Here is an 8167-nt window from a genome sequence, read left to right on the forward strand (position 1 = left end):
ATGTGGCGTTAGGATTGAGGGTAATTAACTACATATGGAGACATAGAGACCTTGAACGTGCATGTGTGAGAGGTATACATGTATACGTGGGATGTGTGTGTGTGCGCGCGCGCATGATCGAGATAAAAGAAAGAAGACATAAGTCATAAGATCAACGACATGGGAGAGACGGATCGGTATGACAATATGCATGCATGTGAGAATGCAGGGAAGAACGCCCGACAATTGAGCATGTGTTTTTGTCTTTAAGAGATAGTGGCGTGGGCTGGAGCATGCATCTATGGCGAGCAGAGGGAGTGAGGCGCAACGATTGTGCAAAAGAGACCAACCTATAAATGCATATGTATGGAGAGACATATATAGTGTGGGTGATAGGAAGCAAGACTCCATGCGAGAAAGAAATGTTGACGAAGAAACTACAGATAGATACAGAGATGGAGATGCTAGCTGGAGGGACATCCGCTAGTTTGGGTGTTGGAGATGACCGTCGGGTGGTTCAAAGGGTGAAGTTATATATGTGTGTGAGAGGGCACTTGACTGCATGTAGAGAGAAACATATGTAGGGTGCGTGATAGGAATCAAGAGTGAGGGCAAGAAAGAATGTTGATGGAGAAACAGATAAATAGAAAGATAAAGATGCTAGCTAGTGTGCGTTAGAGATAGGAGTCGAGTGGATCAGAAGGCTGGGTTATGTGTGTGGGTGTGAGAGAGATAGGGAGAGGGTGCATGTGAGTCACATACAAACAGATATTAGAGAGAAATGAGATCTAGAGAGATGGAGTTTTGTGTCCGCGAGAGAGAAAGATATTTCACAACGAGAGTGATAGCTAGAGAGACATACGAGGGAACGCAAGATATCTCTAGGGAGAGAGGGTGTGTGAGAGCGAAATACAAGAGAACAATGGAGAAATATGAGACCCTGGGAGACAAAGTTTGTGTTTGTGTGTGAGAAAGAGATATTGAAGTGGAAGAGTCGTAGGTTCTCATATCTAAGGAGCGAAAGACATCTCTGTATGAGGGGTGTGCGAGTGGCACACATGGGAATAGTAGAGAGAACTGAGATCCCGGGAGACAATGTTTTGTGTTTGTGTGAGAGAAAGAGATTCCATGTGGAGAATCATAGTTAGAGACACATAGCAGGGAGCGAGATATACTTAGAGAGAGATAGAGTGATGAAGGTCGAGGGAGAGAGTACCGTCAGTGTGTTACGAAGATAAAAGATCATTGTCGACATACAGGTAGCACGAGAGATACCCGAGAGACGGTGAACGCGTATAGGTCCAGAGAGATAGTCGTATATAAGCATGAGTGATAGCTATATGAGACGAATATCTGGATTAAAGGGGATCCAAGTATTTAAACTGGAGATCACAACATCGATAATATCATAACACAAATTGGTGTATCAAACATGCATATTCATTTGAATTTGGGTACATGTGTAATGTTATATAGTTTATCAATATTGGTAATCCATAGATTCTTCAATTACAAACAATGCATGGTTTATATGCAATTAATGTCTAAACGGGATTACACTATATGTTGCGTGTGTGAAACACATTATACATGTTTGAGAAGTAAAAAAACCCCGCATGAAACACACAGTAATTGGAGACAGTTAGCGAGGAATGATACATTGGATTTCAACATAAAGTGGTTTCAAATATTTGAAAATCCAAATTGATGGATACAACCTTATGAATCTGAGATCATGCCATTTGTAAACCATATTTATGTATAAATGGTGTTGTGCTTTTGAAAGTATATATAAAAATGAAGTATATAGAATGCAATTCCAATTGAAAATGGATCCCGCCCGAAAAAATAGAATACAAACGGGATTTGAATTGAGTTGGCACGGTAAACGTGCACTCTGCAAAATTTGAACGAAGCGGGGAAAGTCGCAGCAACCACCCGAAACCAAAATCTGTGAGATGGAAATCACTACTGCCTATCCCTGCCACGCAAAGCCTATCTGCTGGATTTCTATAGGTTTTGATAGGGGTAGGTTTGTAATTTCACCCAAACGTGACATAACCGCCTCTCACCCGGATTCCTACACGGTGGGCGCCAAAACACAGTGTGTCCTCGGCCGAAATCGACTCCCTCCCCGATTCATATTCATACACGGTGGGCGCCAAAAACAAACTCTTGTCAGCAAATATTCGGTGTATGCGAGATTACCGTCCTATCCCCAACCGACTAATGTTGCTGTGATGTAGTAGAAATTTGAAATAGGGGCTAAGTTTGTAAATTTCCTCGCATTTGAGACAAGCGCGCCATGAATACATGGTTCCCCCCTTCCTCTCTACCTCCATTTTCCCCATTAGTACTCCGTGGGCGCCAAAACACCCTCTCCACCCCACCCTCCTCCGCCCGCCGCCGTCCGCCACCCCATCCTCCGCCGTCCTCCTCCACCATGCCGGAGCTGATACCCCGACGCCGCCGTCCATTACAAGATATCGACCTCTCTCATCCACGGCTGCGGACCGGGATCCTTGCATCCCGTCCTCTCGCTTCATCCCCGCTGTTGTCCACCTTGCCGGCACCGCTCCTACGACTGTCTCGTCCACCGCGCCCTGCCGCTACCGTCTACCCTCCTAGATCTGCTTCCACGATGCCGACAGCCATCGCTACCGCAGCACCGTCAAATTCTCAGCAGATGCGTACACGGCTCCGCACCAGAGGCGGTACTCTTTCGTATCTGCTCAACTTATTTATCGCAGCAAGAAAATAGATCGCCACTGCTTTACTATGATTTCTTGTCTTGGTTGCGAAGTTGCCTTTGTCTGGTTTGCACCTTCAGATCCGCCATGGCACGCTCAACACTATACTCTCAATGCTTATGGTTTTCCCCTTTTATATTCCACACTAGTTAAATCACAGTAGACTAAATTTCAAAATTGGGTCAGTCAATTTTTCAGAGCTCGCCGGAGTTCGCCGGTGTGATCGAAGGGGCTCGGGTGGTTGTGGGGCCTCGCCAAACGAAGAAAACTCGACGCGGGTGGGGGTTGGGGCAGGGGTGGGGGTGGCGGAGGAACACAGGCGATGGGGGCCGGTGGTCCGGCCGGCGGCCCGTGCAGTGTTCTGTATGGGAAGAATCAGAGACGAGTAAGAAGAAGGGTTTGGAGACATAGGATCTTCATCCAACCACCTGAAATGGTCGAGAGACAGCTGTGAGTTGCATTCTTAATGTGCTCTGGTTCATCATGTGTGGGCACTGCGCAACCAACATTTTATTATCCAAAATCTGCTTGCTCTTCTTTACCATGTTCCTCTTCCGTTCTTCTTTAATATGTACTCTCTTCGTTCCTAAATACAAGTCTTTGTATAGATTCCACCATGGACTACATATGGAGCAAAATGAGTGAATCTACACTCTAAAATGTATCTGGATACATCTATATGTGATCCATAGTGGAAATCTCTACCAAGACTTATATTTTGGAACGGAGGGAGTATGATAGTAGTACAGTATGTTCCTTATACTGAAGATGCGCAGGGACATTTGCAGTGTAGAGGTCTATACGGTCGGTTGTGATGGACACTTTGAGCCTCTTTGATTCATAGGATCTTGTAAACATAGGAATAGGATTTGTAGTGGCCTGCCCACTTGAATCCTATAAGAATAGCAAGGAAATGCGGGGAGCTGTGTCGCCTTTGAGAGTTACACTGATATTAACAGTATCACACCTTCACTTGAAGAGAGCTGGTATCCAAAGCCTTTCTAGCCATACCGGCAATACTAGCACATATATTCTAGCAAGTTCCACTTTGCTGATTTTACTCCGATGCTTAAGGTTTTCCCGTTATATCTACACTATGATCTGTGTAGCTGCTTTGTGTCGCACTAGCAGCAGTCGACTCTTAAAGCTAAACACTGCAATGACTTACAAAATTGGCACCAAGGCATTGAGTGCCATTCTGGATGCAATGAAACTCATACGCTCCCCACCTGTTGATTCTTGTTCAGAATATGATCCTAATGACTATTCTAACCTCGAGGAGTCAAAGGCAGATGGCCTGTCCTGTTCACCCATCAAGGTGCCTGTTCTAATTTGGCAATGTTTTATTGATTGCGGGTATCTTGCATATGTTGTCTTGCATTTCTTCTACTTTGTTGCACCGGCATCTGCTTAGATTACTCATCATATATGTCGAGATGCCATGCCCATTCATTATCAATACATATTCCATCTATCATCATACCATGTTTTTCCACTCAAATGCTATTCTTGTGCACCAGACATCAAAAAGGAAGAGGGTGATTGCCGAACCTGAAGGAGCACCAGCAAAGTCCTTGAAAAACATGGTGGTGCTGGAGAAATCAGACAGCACCCCACTTATGTTGGTTGTACAACCAGTGACACAAAACGTAGGACCGACTCCAGCAGACTGTACCCATACTTCACTAGCCACACCACTAGCCCCACCACACAGGACCTGCACTCCAGCAAAAGGTATACCGATTTCATTTGCCATAGCACCAGCTGTACCACAGAAAAATCTCACTCCTCCAAAAAGTACAACCAGTCCACCGGCCGAAGACCTATCCCAACTGCAGAGACGGCCAATTCCTGCAGATTGGAACCCCATTCCATTTATTCCCAGTATAAAAGACAATGCTTTCAATGTTTTTAGGGACTACGTGCATATATTCCCATCATGGGAAGATTATTGTGAAGACAAACATCATTTTCACATCTTCCTGTCCAACTTACGTGTAAGTGCTATTATTCATGGTTATTATTTTCCTGTTTTCTGTTGATTGAACACATCAATGATTTACATTACATTGTTGTAACTAGGCGAGGGTCAATCTGGATAGTCATGACGAGCAAAGCTTGCTTGTGCTTTTCGAGGAAGCATTGCTGCAGTATTGGTGTTACCTAAGGAAATCACACTTTGATGGCAAGTCTATAAATGAATTTCCGATGAAGTCTCCTGTGCTAAATTTAGAAGACATTGAATGGAAAAACCTTGTTATGCACTGGTCTCGTTCCCAGGATGAGGTACTATCTATGAAATCACATGACAATTTGAACTTCTACTTTTCCGCATGTGCCTTACGGATCTTTTTTGTAGGAAATCTGCTCGAAGAAGAATTCTGGTTTGACAAGAACAACAGGATATCGCAAATATGATGCCCGCTGCTTTGCTCTTGTTAGTACATGTTGTCCTGTATCACTGTACTTGCATACATACCTGGTTCATTATGTGACAGCAGTATGCATGATAGCTTGCTTATCAATTGTTCGCTCCAAATTATCTGATTTGTATGAATGGTTACATTAGTGTAGAATATATCCAATGCCAATGTTTTTTTAGCTCTGCATTGTTCTTGTAAGTACATGCTGTCCTTTATCAGTGTACTTATAATGACAGGTAGTTGTTCATGTACCATCACTCTGCAGCTTATTTTCCTTTGCCCTCCATTTTCTACACATCAGATCTATATTTACTCTTACCATAAGGTTGGTACTGAAGAAGTTTAGTTGTGCATTGCTCTTGGCTGTACCTTTTGCCTGTATCGCTGCACTTACATTTATAGCTACTTGGTTATGTAGCATCACTCTTCATCTTATCTTAAATATTCTCCATTTTTTTGTATATTATCACATCTATATTTACTCTTAACAAAATGTAGAACAAAGGCAATGCTTTTGAAGAAGATTCTGTGGTAAACTTCTTGAATTGCCCCCCCCATCAGCATGGACAAGGCCTTTATAGAGCCTGTCTTCACCAATAATGTAAGTTTGTCCATCTCAAGCCTTCAAACTTTCTTGTATATATTTGGTTAGGCATGACTGCAACAGCTATTTATTTTTGGTGTTTGCATCAAATTGCTTGTTTAAAGTTTATTATGTAGTTCATAAACAAAAGTTTGTCCTTTCTCAATTTAAGTTTACAGTTATACAACCAAGTTCCTTCTTCATACAATGTAAATTAAACTATACAGAGCAAGTGATCTTTTTTTGCACTGCATGTATGCTTCTGTTCTTCATCCGTAATACGGTGGTGTGGTGAACCTACCCACTACAGCACAATGTCATATTCTGCAATGTCTTAAGTGTGAACAATGTCATATCATTCCACTATTATTTAAACCGTCTCTTTATTTGCCAATCTGAAATGGTATAAATTGACAGCACACTAACCATTGATACTTCTGAGTTCTTGATCTGTAATCCAGTGGTATCGTGAAGCTGCCAACTCCTTCACAATGTCATTTCCTGCCATGTCTTGACCTGAACAATGCCATATTGTGTTAATGCAATTTTAAACTGTGTCACTTTATTCGTCAGTAAGAAATGTGATGAATTATAATCACTGATACTTTTATGTGCAAAACCTGTCATCTGTCTACTTGTTTATCTTTCAGAGTGAGGAAGATATAAGTGTTGAACAAGCGCAATCTCATCATCTTGCTCAGCTGCTTGCGCTGCAGCTCCCCAGCAGGGCTAACCTTTCTTGAACTCTATTGAAGTGTTGTCGGTTTTGTGTATTATTTTGTCGGCGTGTTTATTTGCACTGGTGGCGATCTTTGATGCCCAGTGTATGTAATCTGTTGTCTTCTTGTGCTTTATTATCATAGTGGCGAACTTTGATGCCTAGTGGATGTAATATGCCATAATTTCTTTATTGTATAGTCTAGGTTTTTTCTTATTCGTGATGCTGTAGTTATTTTACTGTATATATATCCTGTCTTCATAGTAAACCGGCCAAACCGTAAAATTACGGTACATAATCGGGCCGTCATGCAATCACGATGTAGGTTGGGCCTGAAACGTGTCGAACAGCTCACGGGTTGGCAGCAACCCGAAATGAACCCCGACCCATGATTGTGCGAATCAAATCATGGGCTTTTAACAGGACAAAATTGTCTTGGTCCTTGTTTGGCCCAATCAGATATCGGCTGCGAGCAGGCCGGATGCAAACCGGGCCGTAGTTAGGCCCAACTATATGACGGGCTTTTAACAGGCCGAAATTAATATAGGGCCGAAATGTTAAACGGGCCCTTAACAGGCCAAAACTAATATCATGCCGAATTACTAAGTGGGCCTTTAGCAAGTGGGCCCAAACGCATAGTGTCTAGTTGACGGGCCGAATCTGATATGGGCCATAATTGATCCCAAAGCCTCTTAAAGGGCCAGACCTGATCTGAGCCGTAATTTGTCCTAGAACATGGTAGGCTTTTAACGGGCCGGATCTCATATGGGCCACTATTAGGCCTAGAGCGTGGCAGGCCATTAATGGACCGGATCAAATATGGGCCGGCATTTGGCCCAAAACATGGCAGCCAGTTAATGGGCCGGACTACTAGGGTCCTCAAAATCCTGTGGGCCTACAGTTGGGCCGGCCCATTAATGTTGGCAAAATCTCATGGGCCTTTAGCTGGGCCGACCCATTATGATACGCAAGAATATTCTGGGCCTTTACCTGGGCCGGCCCATTATGGCACACAAAAATCTTGTGGGCCTTTACCTGGGTCGGCCCATTATGGCCCGAAAAATCTTGTGGGCTTTAGCTGGGCCAGCCCATTATGGTCCGCAAAATCTTGTGGGCCTTTAGCTGGGCCGGCCCATTATGGTCCGCAAAATCTTGTGGGCCTTCAGTTGGGCCGGCCCATTTAAACTTGATGGGCCGGTCCACGTGTAAACATATCATAGGCGCGTCTCGCCCATTGGATGAGTGACACCTGTGCCAACGCGGACCTGACACGTGTCTCCTCCAGCCAATGATGATTTTACATGTGGAAAAACCCCATTGGTCGGGGCTGTTAACGGGTTATCGAATCCAAAACCCGACCCGATAGCTTAACGACATTCTGTTACGGTGGATGCCACGTGTCGATCACCCTTGACGAAAGCACTTCTGTGACACGCGATTTATCGTCATGGAAGTGGACACTTCCGTGATGATAATTTTGGTAATGTCATGGAACACTTCTACGGCAGCACATGTATGACTATCTTGATTCTGTCATAAATTTGTCATGGATGTACATGCATGACAAAAAACGCGACCTAATGTGATAAACATGTATCATCACGGAAGTGTATTTTTTTGTAGTGTTGGGAGGGATCTGGCGTACCGCAAAACGGAGGAAACGGACTTCTCTTGGACCTCCTACGGTCGAAACAAGGTCATGTTGATCGGGAGG

Source organism: Triticum aestivum, chromosome 4A (genome assembly GCF_018294505.1).
Source record: "Triticum aestivum cultivar Chinese Spring chromosome 4A, IWGSC CS RefSeq v2.1, whole genome shotgun sequence".
NCBI lineage: Eukaryota > Viridiplantae > Streptophyta > Magnoliopsida > Poales > Poaceae > Triticum > Triticum aestivum.